A 16512-nucleotide genomic window follows, 5' to 3' on the forward strand; every position below is an offset into this window, starting at 1 on the left:
GGCAGCATATTGGTATACTCAGCTTTACTTGTAATTTTTGACACTGAAATACTTGTATGGCCATAAAACTAAACAGTAGGATAAACTGTGCTAACATCACTGTTGTGTTTGGAATAGACGTTCAGCGTGATGACCTTTCAAGCAGGACTTCCTATCTTCTATGCTGCATGTGCTTTGCCCACAAGGCCACCTTGGGGGAATCCCTCTACTGCACATGTTACAAAGCTGCACCCTGGAAGAACACCAAGGAAGGACACGTAGCCTTTGGTGCACTTCGCCAGGCTGGAACCTTCACAGCAGAGATTCCAGATGTTGGCTGTAAGGCGCAAGCGTACCTCAGGCAAATGCAGTTAGACTCCTGAAAGCTAGAACCCGCTGTTGAGAGTGCATCTACTGATCTGGCAGCTGGCCATCCAGGTTTCTTGCTTAATTCATGCTAGTCTCACGTTTCTATGAGACGATGACCGCTCTTCCCTCATCTTGATTAGAAAATCTGGGCAGAGAAAGACTTGATCATTTATTCAAGGTCCTACGCAAGTAAGTAAATCAGCCACAGTCATAAAAAAATATAACACTGACCTTGCATAAACACTGATGGGCTGTGTTTATAGTCCCCGGGTGTACACATTCACACAAATGTGTGCACGCACATGTACAATACACATGTATTTTTACTCAAACCTATAGAGAAAAGTTACGCATATACCCTCACACATCCACACAGCTTTATTCATACTGATAGAGAAAATCACACACACAAACACACAAACACACCCTTACTCTTACCTATAGAGAAAATATCTCTCTCATTCTCTCTCTCTCTCTCTCTCTCTCTCTCTCTCACACACACACACACACACACACACACACACACACACACACACCTCCCTACTCATACTTATTGAGGAAATTCATGAAAAAAAAATACAGCCACAGAATAACAGCGACAACATAAATCCCATCACTGTAGGGTTCATATTATTTCTGGTCTACACATTTTTCCTGAATTCTCCATGAAAATTTAAATATATTAAAGTAGAAAGCACATTTTGGAAAAAGTCCTTCCATATTTCAGAATGAGGGCAGAACAAGGGTGTTATGCTGGAGCCCGAGGATAGCTGTAGGATTACAGTCCGATGAGATATGCTGTTAGCCATAGAGTAAATCCAGGCAAGCAACAGACCTTGAGCCCATTTCACATTAGTAATATGAGTGATCTATGTCTCCAGTTTTACTACAGAAAAAAACTAGTTAGGGGAATTGTCATTGTGTTCAGTTTTGTAAAAAGTTGACACATATGCATATATGTAACCCCACATACAAATATATGTTAATATATACATATATATGTTAAACAGAAACATGTACCTATATATGCCTACATAAATATTTTATTTTATATATTAAATGTATATATAGACTATATATAAAGACTTTTCTTGTATTTTGGTTATATTTTATTCACTTTGAAATTTTAGCCTAAAGTATTTAACTGAAGCTCTTTTCTCAGTTATATGGAATCCCATTATTATGCTTGAACTACTCAGTGTATTTAATGTAGACTCAAAATGTCATATTTTAACCTTTTAAGTAAGAGGAAAGGAAAACTACACACTCACATGTTTCAACAAAGTTGAATTCCAGTTTTGGTCTCGGCTGGATTACTCTACATCAGTATCACAAGATAAAGTGGCAAATATATACGTGAGTGTTTCTTGAGAGTTTCGATTTGAATCGGTAGGTACAGTGTAGAATTTTACCGCCTTAAATTGCTATGCATTCTTGGGTTTTATATCAAATGTAACATATGGTAGGAATGCAATGTGCTCAACTCTAGTATGATGTCACAATCCCCTCCCCAAGTAATTTAAAAGCGTAGGTAGTAATGTTACACAATTTGAGCATGTTGACCTGGTTTGTTTCTGAAAATAGAATTACTCGAAATAATTAATATCTTTATTTTAAAAGGTCAGTGTTTTATAGCATCTAATACACCATTGTTTCTACAGGTTGCTGACCTAACTGTCCCAATATGCTAACCATCTGTTTGGCTTTAAGTCTTTTAAAAAGGAATTAAAGTTCAACCACCTCCTTCACAGGCAGTGGTGCATGGAGGTTTCTTCCTCCCAGGTTCTCGTAGGTTCTTACTGCCCCAGACAAGTAACCTCAGTAACACTTCCCTACAAAAAAGGAAGAAAGGGTTTATGTGTTATATACTATGTAACAACTGTGACAGCTATTCTTAGCTGTCTGACTACATCTTAAATGAACCAAAACCGAGCAGCTGGGATACCTGTGAGAGATTTTTTCTTTTTTCTTTTTCTATCTTTTATTAGATATTTTCTTTATTTACACTTCAAATGTTCTCCCCTTTCCTGGTTTCCCCTCTGAAATACCCACTATTCCCTCCCCCTCCCCCTGCTCACCAACCCTCTCTCTCCCACTTCCTGACCCTGACATTCTCCTACACTGGGGCATAGAGCCTTCACAGGACCAAGAGCCTCTCCTCCCATTGATGACTGACTAGGCCATCCTCTGCTACATATGCAGCTGGAGCCATCAGTCCCACCACAAACCACATAAAATTCAAGAAGAAGGAAAACAAAGTGTGGATACTTCAATCCTTCTTAGAAGGGGGAACAAAATATGCATGGAAGGAGTTACAGAGACAAAGTGTGGAGCAGACATTGAAGAAATGACAATCTAGAGACTGCCCCACCTGGGGATCCATCGTATACAATCACCAAACCCAGAAACTATTGTGGATGCCAACAAGTGCTTGCTGACAGGAAACTGATATAGCTGTCTCCTGGGAGGCTCTGCCAGTGCCTGACAAATACAGAAGTGGATGCTCACAGCTATCCATTGGACTGAGCACAGGGTCCCCAGTGAAGGAGCTAGAGAAAGGACCCAAGGAGCTAAAGGGGTTTGCAGCCTCAAAGAAGGAACAACAGTATGAACTAACCAGTACCCCCAGAGCTCCCAGAGACTAAACCACCAACCAAAGAGATTTCTTTTTCTTAATTGCATCATTTGAGGGGGACCAAATGCCTTTCATCCAGATCTGCAGAGGTGGAAAGATCCATCTTTAACCCAAACCCGTCCTTCTGCTGGAAGCCTGCAGAAAGGGCATGGAAGAAGCAAGCTTCTTCTCTTTGCCTGCTTGCCCTTTCACTTGGTCACTTTGACAAATCCATTGCCAGGCAATAGTCTGCTTTGAGATTCTGGCATATATTGAAGACCAGCTGAGACATCCAGCATGAACAACTGCTGTATTCTTGGACCTTCCATTGGTAGACAGACATTTTTGGACTTAGCCTGTAAGCCATTCTAATAAATCTGTATATGTGTGTGTGTGTCTGTGTATTTGTGTGTGTATATATATATATATATATACACACATATATATGTACCTATACATACATATATGTATATATATATGTATATATGTGTGTGTGTGTGTATTATGCATATATGTATATATGTGCAGAATATCTATATAAATTCTGTTCCTTTAGTAAACTCTAATATAACACTTATACACATATTAGTTAATAAACCTCTTAGGTCATAGAAGAAACTACATCACAGAGGCAAAGAGAGTGACTAGGCAGTGTTGCACCCCTGTGAGGAGACTTTCTCTTATGGTGGCCTCAAGTACTGATGCTCTAGGACCAATGTCTTGCATTTGAGCTGAGCCATTCATCTGCATTTACTCACCTCTGACCCCTTCTTTCACTCCTGCACTAATCAGCTCTCTATGTTAATTGTCTGCTGTTCTGGGCTTGAAATTCTGCCCTGGGTTCAGGTCCTAACACTGTACCTTCTCTTTGTAGTGCCAGACACTGCCTATCCTGTCCTTGACTCCCTGCTAGGATTGTATCCCCAAAGGAGCAATAACTTAAAATTATATTTGCTAGTAACATCAGATTTTGAATTTTTTCTCTGTAAAAATTCTATCATGGCCAGAATTTTCATTGATATTGGAGCATATTATATTACAGATTTCATTGTAAACTACTGTCTTGGGCACCCTAAAATTAAATCAGTGACTCCCAACTAGGTCCTGCTGAATACTCTCATTTCTAGCTCTACACCCTAAAACAGAATATCATGAAGGAGGATGTTATTGAACATTTCCTTTACAAAATAAGATATGGAATTTCCATGAGAAAACACCATACTTATCTTTTAAAATGAAATATATATAGTACACATTTTTATTTGCATCTTGAGCTAGAATTTTTTTCTTTCATAATCTTTTGGATGTTATTGCTGTAAGACATACTTTTGTTACTTTTCAATCTCTTTTAGAATAATCATGATCTTATTTATTTAAAACAAACAGATTAGGGAAAGTGGGGATTATTAATACTTATTGCCTTTTTGAAAAGATTGAACACATTTTGTGTTAGAATGTTAATTACCATTTTCTAGCAATTTCTTCATTTTAGCTTAGCTTTTGATTTACTTCCACAGGTACTGTGCATTTTGAGTAGGCAAAAAGTAGCTATTTATGAGCAAAGTATATCTATGGCATAATTTTAAAATTTTTTCATTATGTACATGTATGTGTTTACATGCATGTATTTGTGTACTGTGTGTGCAAGCATGTGCATGTTTGCATATTCCCGTGTGCCTGTGTATATATATGTGCATGCATGTATGCATGTGTGCATGTGTGTATGTGCATGGTGCATATATGTATGCATGCATGTGTGTGCATGCATGTGCATGCATATATATGTGTACATATGTGTATGTGTGTGCACATGTGTACGTGCATGCATGTGCATGTATGCATATGTGTATATGTATATATGAGTCCATGTGTGTGTGTGCATGTGTATGTTCATGTGTGTGTGCATGTTTGTGTGTTTATGCATGTGTATGCATTTATATGTGTGTGTGCATATGTGTATGTGCATGTGTGTGTTGCTTGTATGTGAGTAGATTCCCATTATTTGCCATTGCCTTGTTTGAGACATGTCTCTTGTTCGGTCCTGTGTCGGCCAGGGTCAGGCTGCCTGATCTTTGAGCATCTGGGGATTCTCCTGTCTCTGTCTCTCATCTTCCATTAGGACAAATGGTGTCTTTAGGGTTCTGGGCATTCTAACTCAGGTCCTATGCTTACATAGCAAGTATGTTACCACTGAGCTATCTCAATCCAGTGACGTCCATTTTACACTTATCCACATAAAGCCTCCCAGAGCTTGTAGGAGTCTCCCATTCCTTCAGCATGCTTTCACATTTTTTTCTTCCTGATTTCACCTTGGCATTAGTCCCTGTCATCATCAACTATACTGCCTACAATATACTAATAGGCAAATGTTTTGTAATGCTCACACTGTTTCTTTCAAGAGTTCCGAAAAGTGTAGTTCCTATAACCGATTCATTTATACAATTATTTTCTTCCTCCCTCATGGCATATGGTGTATATTCTAGAGTTATATTTTTGACATTAAGGCATCACTAGGGAAAAAAGATTAGAGTGTTTTGACATTTCCTTTATTTAAGCTCTTACAGGAGAAAAATCAACCTTGTTAGATGAAAGATTCTATATTTATTTAAAGTCTTTGAAGAAACATTAAAGATGGGTTCAAAACATTTGTAATTACATTTTACCTTGGAAAGCTTTTCCCAGTTCAAGAGACATTGTTCCGTTAAGCTACTCAGTGAGAAGATACGTTTCCTCAAGGATGCTAGCAAAACATTGTCCACAAGCTGCTGGGATAGTAAGGCTAATATTAAGAGAGCCAGCTGACTCCTCAGATTTTACATTGACCTGCATTTCTTTGCACAGGAACCTTTTTCTGCACATTGGCACTGAGTCATATATGTCTGAGCTGAGACATGCAGTGTATAAGGCTCACTGACCATGGTCCAAGAGTCAATGGAAAAACATGAACAGTAGAAAACAAGTTTACCAACCTATACTGGTTATGCACTGTAAGGATTTCAGGCTGGGCAGTGGTGGTGCATGCCTTTAATCCCAGCACTTGGAAGGCAGAGACAGGAGGATTTCTGGGTTTGAGGCCAGCCTGGTCTACAGAGTGAGTTCCAGGACAGCCAGAGCTATACAGAGAAACCCTGTCTCAAAAAGCCAAAAAATTTAAATTAAATTAAATTAAAAAAGGATTTCAATATATTGGAATAAATAAACATTGCTAGAATTAATGCCACATTTTTTTCACTTTAAATATAGGACTTTGGGGAAATTAAGTTTTACATATAAGACTCATGGTTTTGGATAAACATCTTCTTTGTTTTTCATGTCAGCCATCTTGTTTATTTTGTGGTCTTCTCAAGTCTTGGCAGCTCCTCATCCTCTCATCTTTTTCATCTCTTCCCTCCTCCTCCTCTCCTCTCTCTTTTCTTTTCATGTTATTTTCTTTTCTTCTCATTTGTTCTTTTCTTTTTCAGTTTTGGCATTATTTGTTTTCTTGTGCTTTTAAGATGGGATCTCACTGTATAGCCCAGGCTGGCCTTGAACTTGGGGTCTTCTAGCTTTTAGCTTCAAGATGTTGACATTCTAGATGCATGTCCTGCTTGAGCTCTGGTTTTTGCTCAGATGTCTATGACACAGGTGAGCTTCATTATGTGTGTGTGTGTGTGTGTGTGTGTGTGTGTGTGTGTGTGTGCGTGTGTGCATGTGCGTGTCGCACACACATGAGTTTATGGGGATCCTATGTGTATAGGAGCCCATGGAAGCCAGAAGTAGGGGTAAGATCTCCTGGAACTAGAATTACAAGCTGGTATGAACTGCGGTGTGCTTCTGGGAACCAAACTGGGTTCTCTGTAAAGGCAGCATGTGGCTTGAACTACCTCACTAGGCCCTAGAGCTTTGTTTTATGTAGGGTGGAATTTCCTTATTCTAAGTTAATTAATTATAAATTTTGACTACAACTTGCCCTCCTTTCTCTCCTCTCCTCTTTTTTGCCAGCTGTGTTTGGTTCTATTCTATTAGGTCTCTGGACTATCCGGCCTCTTAAGTTATATATTACTATAGCTTCCAGCACTAATCCCTACTAAGTTCTGAGTATATTGTATACATAGTTGTACTTTCTATACAACATACTACATTTTCATGTAGTTAACACAACCTTTCTTATAAGATAAAGAAACCCAGTCTAGATTGTTCAAAATTTTCAATGTGAAGGCTATGTACCTCTCACTATGCACCTACCATTCAGGCATTCTGGGAAATCTGTTAAGTTATTCACGATTTCAGGGACCATATGAAGTCTACTGATGTTTTATGGTGATGGAGGTTATCACAATAATTGTTGCTGAAAGCAACACAGACTTCTCCAACCTTAAGAACAGTAATCATTCTGTGTGCTTCAAGGGATCACACATCTTTAGAGATGGTCCCCTATCCAAATATTCCTCTGCACACACTTACCAATACAGTGACTAAATAGAAGTGCCAATATTAAAAACTAACATTACCAATTATGTAGTGTCTGTATGTGTGTGTGTGCGCACGCGTGTGCGTGGGTGTGCATGTGCATGTGCATGCATGTATGTGTGTGTGTGCATGTGCATGTGTGTGTGTATGTGTGTGTGTGTGGTGTGTTTGAAACCAGAGGTTGATATTGAGTGTCCCCTCCACTTCATGTGTAAGTAGGTTTAAAATTTACTAATTGGTATAGTGAGCAAAAATGTCTACTTGGAGTGTAGTTCTTCAGCTGTTTTGGTGATCATGATTAGCCATGAAAATTTGCATTTCAGACAACATGAAGGTGAAAGGAAAAGAGACAGGCAACTTTTCATGGACAGGGCTTCTTGCTATTGTTTTAAATGATCCTCCAGCCTGCCTTACCCCTTCCTGGCTCTGCTGATGAGAAACACCATTGTAGATCATTGGTCTGGGCAGCTAGAGAAGCAGCCATCTGTTAAATATCTTAACCAAATTCCATAGAGAAAAAGCAAGAGACTGTTCAAACCTGGGTCTGTCTCAACCACTAATCTTTGTATATCCCACTGGATTCAGAGTATGAAATAATATGTAAACACTCCAGATCTGAAAATTGAGGCCTTTATGAGACCTAAAGATTTTAGCATAATAGATAAAAAGCTCTATGATATTATTAAATAATTGGATCTATTTGGTAGAGCATTTGTGTAGGCTTAGATTTTTTCAAAGCCTACTTTATTTAGGGCTCTTTAACACTTCTGTCTCCCTCTAGCCCACCAAGCAAAAGTAAGGGAGAAAGATGGTAATAGGACAATGGGGTTGTGGACCGTTCAGAAGTACTTCTTTGGAGTGATTCCAATCTTCATTATCAGGACATCAGCAGTCCAGTTCAATAGCAAACACCAAGCACCACGAATCAGTAGCAGTGGCTTGATCCAAAAGAAACCTTGAGGCTCTGACAAGTTGGCATGAGCCTGTGGAAGCCTCAAGAAGCAGCCAGAATACCACAAGAAGTTTGTTAGTGCATTTCTCTCTATGAAGTCACGACAACTGAAGATCAGCAAGACCAATGAAGCTTTCCAGTTGCAAAGCAAGGTACCCCCTCTCACTGTTTATGGGGTTTCATTTATACTTTTTCCAAACATCATGCACCCTCTCATGTGCCTGCTTCAGCAAAACATCCTCTCACAAGACAGAAATCACATGACACACCTGAGTCTGCAAAGAAACCAGAAAAATCCTACTTCACATTTGCTTGAAGGATAGAAGTCATGTTTAAAAATAAACCCTATTGGAAACAGTCTTACTAAAATATTAGGAAGCTACCCAGACTGTCCTGTGGTGTTCCATTGCTGGTGTGTAAGGGGGATTATATGGGAAAGGCTACTTGCAGATCTCAAGTAGGAGGATGAGCCTGGCAAGTAACTGAAGTGGAGAACATAAGGAAAGCAACAGTAGCTGCTTGCTCACAGAGAAGGTAATTAGGCAATACAGTAAGCCTTTGCTACTTAGATGGTATATGAATCAGAAGGACAAAGATGCCCCCAACCACAAAATATACAACATAGATACCACCAAACTGACAGAAAGATAACAATACTAACTATGAAAATTTGCCAGATTATATCAAAGGGATCTAAAATAATTAGTAATGGCACCTAGCAGATGTGACAGACAACCTGTTAGCATGTACTGGAGATTTTGAGAGGTTTTCAGTAAATACTATTTTAAACCACACAACCCTACAAATTATGTATAGATAAAATATGTTGATTCAGAAGTGATGGGACTGGGATTATAAACTATAAAAGCTGCCTTCTAGGGGATGGAAGGTGGGGTGGGGATCAACTTGTAAATACAACTTGTCCAGAGGTGCAGCGGGATGTCCTGAGAGAGCATACTACAGGTTTTCTTTTTACAAGGAAGTTTAGAGACCTCATTGCTGAGGTATAAATTGAGCACTGGATTACAAGGCATCTTAGAAATGATGGGGGCAAGGTGATCCAAAGTCCACACAGTAGGTAGGGTGTAGCCTTAGATTCTTTAAAAGCTACTTTTATGAAGGATTCTCAAATGCTTCCACCCCCTACTAGCCCACCATCCAAAGGTTTGAGAGAAAAGATACTAAATAGGACAAGGGGAGGTGAACCTGATTAGAAGCAGTTCTTTGGAGGCAATTCCAGTCTCCATGGTCAGGATACCAGCAATCCAGTTCAGTAGTATCAGGATACCAAGCATGAATCCACAGCCAACAGTGGTGGTATGATCCGGCAGAAACAGCTAGGCCTCTCTCAAGGAAGTGAAGATCAGCGAAAGCGCAAGACCAAAGAAGCACTGCAAAGCTAGCTATGTGAGATCCCCATCTATGTGAGCTGTCCATTGAGTCCTACTTGTACTCTCTCCAAACATCCCATGCCTTCCCATCGGTCTTGCCTTAACAAAATACCACTTGTCTGCATCATCTGACATACCCAGAAACTTCCACTTCAGCAGGGTGCAGCTCAGTATCATTTAGGACAGCAGAGGGCAGGGAGCAAGAGGTACACCAAAAGAAGGCTTATCGTCTTGTCCTGTAGAGCTGAGGTAGAGTGGGCTCTGTTTCAAGTAAGGAACCAAGGAAGATGGTCTGTTTTGAGTTGAAATGTCCTTTTGGCTGCTTCATAGAGTATCTGTTATAGGAGGGAGAAATCCAAGCCCTTATTCCATTTGTGTGTCAATGACTCAGGTAAGGAACAGAAGAAAGTAGCTTAAATTCAGTGTATGAAGTGGAGATAGAGACAGTGAATAAATTCAGCAAGTGGAGATGTTTTTCCCCAAACTTTATTCTTCCATTGAGGGGAGATTGTTATAGCATACAAATATCTTTTTTAGGTACTTGACCACTTGTATTTTTAGTACATCTATAATGCCAGGAAACCCTAGTCTCTACCACTTTCTAAGACATTATTATCATGCTAGAGAGTGCTCTGGAAATGTTCCCATTCACGCTAGGGTCTGTGTTCTCTCTCTCTCTCTCTCTCTCTCTCTTTCTCTCTCTCTTTCTCTCTCTCTCTCTCTGTGTGTGTGTGTGTGTGAGTGTGTCTTTACCAATTCTATATAGGCCACATTAGTGATAAGACACACTGTGTAGTCTTTCATGGTTAGCTTCTTTTACGTAGCAGACGCCTTCAAAATTTTCCCTTGGGCAATGTTTTCAACAACCCATTTTTATTCACAAAAACTCCTTCATCAGTTGATTGATATTTTAGTTATTTCTATTTTTTAAGAACATAATTATTTTTATGTCTTTAATGATGTAAAATGCACGTGTTGGTTGACCTAACTAGGTACATATTCACATAAAACTTTTCTCACATATTCACAACTCAAAAGATGGGATGACCACAACCATTACATGAAGACTATATTAATATAGCCAAAGTTTATTCCACTCCATTTCTTTTTTTATACACCAAATCATATTTAGATGCTTTGGTCATATGAGGAGATAAATTCACAGAAATCTATGCCCAAGTTCAGTCCAACCTTCAGCCAGTCAGGTTTGGCATTGGACGGCTCCCAGAAATAGAACTTTGAACTTGTTTCAGTACTGCTCAAGACCCGGGCAGGAGCCAGCAACTGCGAAGGAACATAGTGGGACAGATGCTACCATCTTGCCCTACAGGCCCAGCCTCTTTTCTGAGTCATTTCTGTTTTTAAAGCTAATAAATATTGCTACTATGAACATTCATGCAAACTTTTTCCCCCTATGGCTATATGTTTCTATTTCTTTGGGAATGAAATAGCTGGAAATAGAACTCAAGAGCAATGTGAACACATAAGACAGCTTTTACCTCAAAGGAGGTAAGTCTGCTTATTCTGGAGCCAAATATTACCACAGACCATGAGTGAAGAATTATATTACCCCTAGATTCTAGGTTCCAGCAAGGTAACAGTTTATGAAGTTTTTATTTTGACAGATGAAGAAAGTAATACATCAAGACTTTTTTCAAACACATTAAGGCAAGCATGGGAGTGGGCAGGCTAAAGATTGGTGGACTCATCTCTGCTAGGGCCTCAGATCCTATGTGAGTACATCTGACTTTTGCTTCGGTCTAATTCTAGGTTTTAACTTCTTATTTAGTGAAAGAATTTTTAAAACCCAATCTAGTTTTATTTTTGTAATGAAATACTTTTGTTAACATTCCTAAGAGAAGATCAATACTTAATGAAACTTTTTTTTGTTATAAACGGATAATTGGGCATTAGAAAATGCTTTTGTTAACAAGCATTTGCTTTCAATTGGGTTCATTAGGCAACCAAAGCAGAGCAAATTTTTGAGCATTTTCCCCCTATTGATCTAACTGCATGCTTACTAATTATAGGGGAAGGTGAAACACAAGGAGAAAATCTTTGTAACCTTTGAAATGAGCCTTTCATCCAAAATATGGCAAGTATCCAAAAACCAACTGCAGTGGGGTTCTTTTCGAAGGTCTCATAGAGTCAGAATGGGACACTTAGCAATGATTCAACACCTTTAAAAAAATTTTATTGGCTCTTTGTGAATTTCACATCCTATACCCCAAGCCCACTCATCTCCTTCTCCCCTCATACCTGCCCTCCATCTTTGCAACTTCCCCCACAACAGAGAAAAAAGTTGATCTTGTGGAACTGTAGTGTGTCACAAGGGGTCCCACAGTATTCCCCTCTGTCCACTCTTCTTTGCTTGCAAATGTTCATTGCAATGAATCGTTGGTCTGGTACCAAGGCCTCTGGCTTCAGCTATGCAATCAATCAATGCTTGAACTTCACCGGGACTCCTCTTGGATATCCTGTTGTTGCCCTGTGTCATGGAGATTCTGTAGTTTGGATCTATAAGATTTGCCCCTTCATGCACTCTGGCAATTCATCAGTGGGATAGATGATGGAGTGAGCCAACTAAATCCCTATATCTGGGCCTGAGAGGTATCTCAGCTGGTCAGCCTGCCAGCTCTACCACCCTCAGCACTGGAGCAAGCTCTCCTGTCCTGCCATGGCTGGTCCATCTAATGTCACAGCCAGCAAGGGACAGAGTCAGGTCTTCTACACTCATGGTATTGTCAGGGCCAGCTCTACTGTGCTGCCCAGGCAAGGTTCTGGGCTTACTCTCCCAGTGGTGTACCAGGTGAGGGGCAGGGCCAGCTCTCCTACTGCCATACCCTCAGGGCCAGCTTACCCACACCCTTCACATCTAGGGCCAGGTCTACCTTGTTTGTTGCCTAGGTGAGATGCAGAGACTACTTTTCCATGTGTTGCAGCCAGTGAGGGACAGGACCAGTTTTTCCACTCTCATACTCCAGCTTGCCACAGGTTGTGAAGGATGAAGAAGGGGAAGAGGGCCCCGCCACTGTACAGCAGGAGAGAGGCAAAGCTGGCTCTCTCAAGCTCACACTCTTAGGCCGGCTCTATTGCAACTCCCATATCCAGGGTCACCTCTGCTATGCTGCCCGGGGGAGATGCAGGGCCTGCTCTCCCAAGTTCTGCAGTTGATGAGGGACAGGGCCTGCCCTCACATTCTGATGACCTCGGGGCCAGGTCTCCTGCCTGCTGTAGGTAGCAAGGGGAAAGAGGGGGTCATTTCTCCTTCTCCCATGTCACCTCCCAGCAGATGAGTGACAGGGCCAGGTTTACCTCACTCATACCCTCTGGGCCAGCTCATGTACTTCCACCACCAAGGTCAGCTCTACTGTGCTGCCCAGATGAGGTGCAGGGCCCACTCTGCAGAGTGCTGGAAGTGGTGAAAGACAGGGACAGTTCTCCTACTTTCATGCCTCCAGGGACAGCTCTCCCACAATGCCCAGTTGAAGGGTAGGGCCAGTTGTGTACAGCCCTCAGACATCAACATGTCCCCAGGCTGCAGCCCAGACCAGAGGCATCCACCGGCCTTTGGTGGTAACAAACCCCGGCTGCAGGACAGTGGGCTTCTGGTGGCAGCACAGGCAAGGATTCCACTGTGGTGTCAGGTAGCATCCTCAACAACTTACATCAGGCTGTCCCTCACCACCCTTGAGTCTCCAGTTCTGCCTTTCTCCACTGTGCCCACCTCCTTCTGTTTCTCTTTCTCTTCCATTTGTCCAACATTACCTTCTTCTGCAAAGTGCTGGACTGGTGGCCATGTCCGGTTGGCTCCCTGTCCTGGCCCCTCGATGCCAGAGTTGTGGTCATCTTGGGCACCCTCCTTGCCTGGGCTCACCCATATGACCCCATGTGGGGGGTACTCAGGCTCACCCTGCCTGGAGCCATGCAGCCCCGGGTGGGATTTGTCTTTCTTGGACCTAACTCCACACCCTGGGAGCCAAACTAGGCAGGCCTAGCACCAGACTGGTGGGTGTCTCAGGCTAGCTCTCCTTTTGGACCTCCTGGTGCTGGATTGGTTGTCATCTCAGGCTTGCTTTTCCTGGAGAATATCACTCAGATGTTCACAGGTCAGAACAGGGAGCATGGGTATAGCCTTTTTTCTCTCTTCCACCTTCTGAGACAGGTGTGGCACAACAGCTACATCTGCAGCGTCTCTAAGGATGCTATGATTCAACATCTTCACCCAATAGTCTGGCTTTATGTCCTGCCTTAATTCTTTTTACTCTCCTGTGAATACTCCCAAATGAAAGACCTAGGATCATGAAACAGCTCTTTTAGTCTCTCCAATGTGACCACATGATTAACTATGTCCTCCTTGTTTGTCTCCTACTGTGTGCCTTTAATTGGCATATTAAGGCAGTAACCAAGCTTAACTAGTAAGGCCATTGGGGCTTACCCTAATTTTTTTCTCCTTAAAATTCCTGTTATACTACCAACTGAAGAGAATTTGGACTTGACTTACCAATTATAATTTATACAAACACTTATAAAGCAATTCACTATCAAGCAAATGATATAAAAATACAAGCACATGTAAACAATTCATACATTTACATCACCATATACATATCCTACAGTTAGGCAAAGTGTTCAAGAATTTTAAAAAGAATCAGAGTGAGCACAGCCTTGGTTACTTAGTTCTTTTTAGGACATAAGCTGACAAAATAAAGACAACAAAAAGAAAAAGAAAAAAGAAAACCCCAAAATATCCACAAATACATACAAAATAAACAATAGAATTAGATTGCAACTTTTGTGTGTGTTTAATCAGCATAGGGATGGTGAAATGGTTTATCACATAAAGCAATTGCTACCAAGCCTGAAGACCTGAGTTCAATCCTCAAGACCACGTGGAATGAAAGAATGGATGGGCTCTGTCTTAGTTAGGTTTTTACTGCTGTGAACAGACACCATGACCAAGCCAACTCTTAGAAGGACAACATTTAATTGGGGCTGGCTTACAGGTTCAGAGGTTCAGTCCATTATCATCAAGGCGGCAGCATCCAGGCATGCATGGTGCAGGAGGAGCTGAGAGTTCTACATCTTCATCTGAAGGCTGCTAGCAGAATGCTGACTTCCAGGCAGCTAGGATGAGGGTCTTAAAGTCACACCCATAGTAACACACTTACTCCCAACAAGGCCACACCTTCTAATAGTGCCACTCTCTAGCCTAAGTATATACAAAGTATCACAGGCTTCCACACAAGTTGTCCTCTGACCTTCACACACAAACACACATATACACACACTCAACAAACACATATACATACACATACGAGCACATACACACACATATACACACGCACATACCCACACATACACATACAGACACACACACATACATTCATGCATACACATACACATGTACATACACACCATAGCATATATTTGTAATTGAACACATATACTAACTTAATAAAGCCTTTAAATTATAATGAATCAATCAGCAGAGAGGAAGATGCTATATCATGTCTTTCTCAACATCACCGTGGGGCAAAGCTTTTTACTCTGTTAATGTATAATAGGTATAAACTATAATTTTCGTGCTTGCTTATGTAGCTGAACTAAGAAGAAAAGATGTACAGAAAGAACACAACATTATAGAAGCCCAGTTTCCCAAACACTGTACACTGAAAGCACTGAGGAACCGTGGTTAAAGTCTCCTTTTAATGAAGCAGTATAATGGGGACCAGAAGATCAGCATGGAACAGAGAATTCGCTTTGCATAAGGCTGTCCCTTTCAGAGGGATGGAGAGGGCTCAGAGCTGCAGCAAGCAGTCCTAGATAGTCTCTAAGATCTTAGGGTAAAACTGAGCATGCTGACCGTGTTTTGAATCCAGAGTGGGTGCTCTGGGAGGGTGGTTTTCCACTTTGTATGAGCCTTTTCTGCATATTCTATAGGCAATGAGAGAGGCTCAAGATACTGAGTGTTTGACCCTCATGGCTTTCTTCCTGGCTGATCCCAGAAAGTTCCACTTAGCCCAGGAAACCATCTAACCTAGGAATGGGGTCTGAATGAATTTACATTTTTCTAAAATCTTTGTTGCTGGTGGCATTGATTCGACATCCTTGCCAGCAATGTGAAACTTTCACTTCCTCCCCATCCCACAGCGATCCTGTGTGAGGCTTTCTGGTAGATTCCTTGTGACGGTGATGTTCCCTCCCCTGATGGTTTTGATTTACATTTCATTTATGACTAATACCACCACACACCTTTCCACTTACCTGCTGGCTATTTGCAAACACCACTTGCTGTGATATTAAAATTCTTCCCCATTTTAAAATTGGATTTAACAAAAACCCAATTTAAAAATCGAATTGCTCCTCTTTCTTTTTTTGACTTATAAGAATGCTGTCTGTTTTCTGCATACTGAAACTCTCATTTGACAAAGATTGGGAAATGTTTTCTCCCACCTTGTAAGTTCTAATCTCATTTTCACTTGCTGTACTTTGAAGCACAGGACACATGAGGATATCTTTTGAAGCACAAAATTTTAATTTAGATGCAATCCAATATATGTATATTTTTGCTGTCTGTATATCGCTTCTAAGAAGCAGCTGCTGAATCAAGGTGCCAGGTTCTTTTCTGAGCATTTCTTCTAAGAGTTTTATAATATCAGCCTTTATGTTTAGATCTTTGATTAATTTTGAATTAATCACCACACACATACGCACACACACACACGCACACACACACACACACACACACACACGCA

General features: G+C 40.9%; 1 protein-coding gene and 1 pseudogene across 1 annotated transcript in view; one reads left to right on the forward strand and one right to left on the reverse strand.

Annotated features, from left to right (window-relative positions):
* The window catches only part of Tmem117 (transmembrane protein 117), a 471810-nt gene that overhangs the window by 352757 nt on the left and 102541 nt on the right, over positions 1 to 16512 (forward strand). The window lies entirely within an intron of this gene.
* Positions 13834 to 13958, reverse strand: LOC116082810 (annotated as a pseudogene).

The sequence above is a fragment of the Mastomys coucha genome, unplaced genomic scaffold, assembly GCF_008632895.1.
Source record: "Mastomys coucha isolate ucsf_1 unplaced genomic scaffold, UCSF_Mcou_1 pScaffold11, whole genome shotgun sequence".
NCBI lineage: Eukaryota > Metazoa > Chordata > Mammalia > Rodentia > Muridae > Mastomys > Mastomys coucha.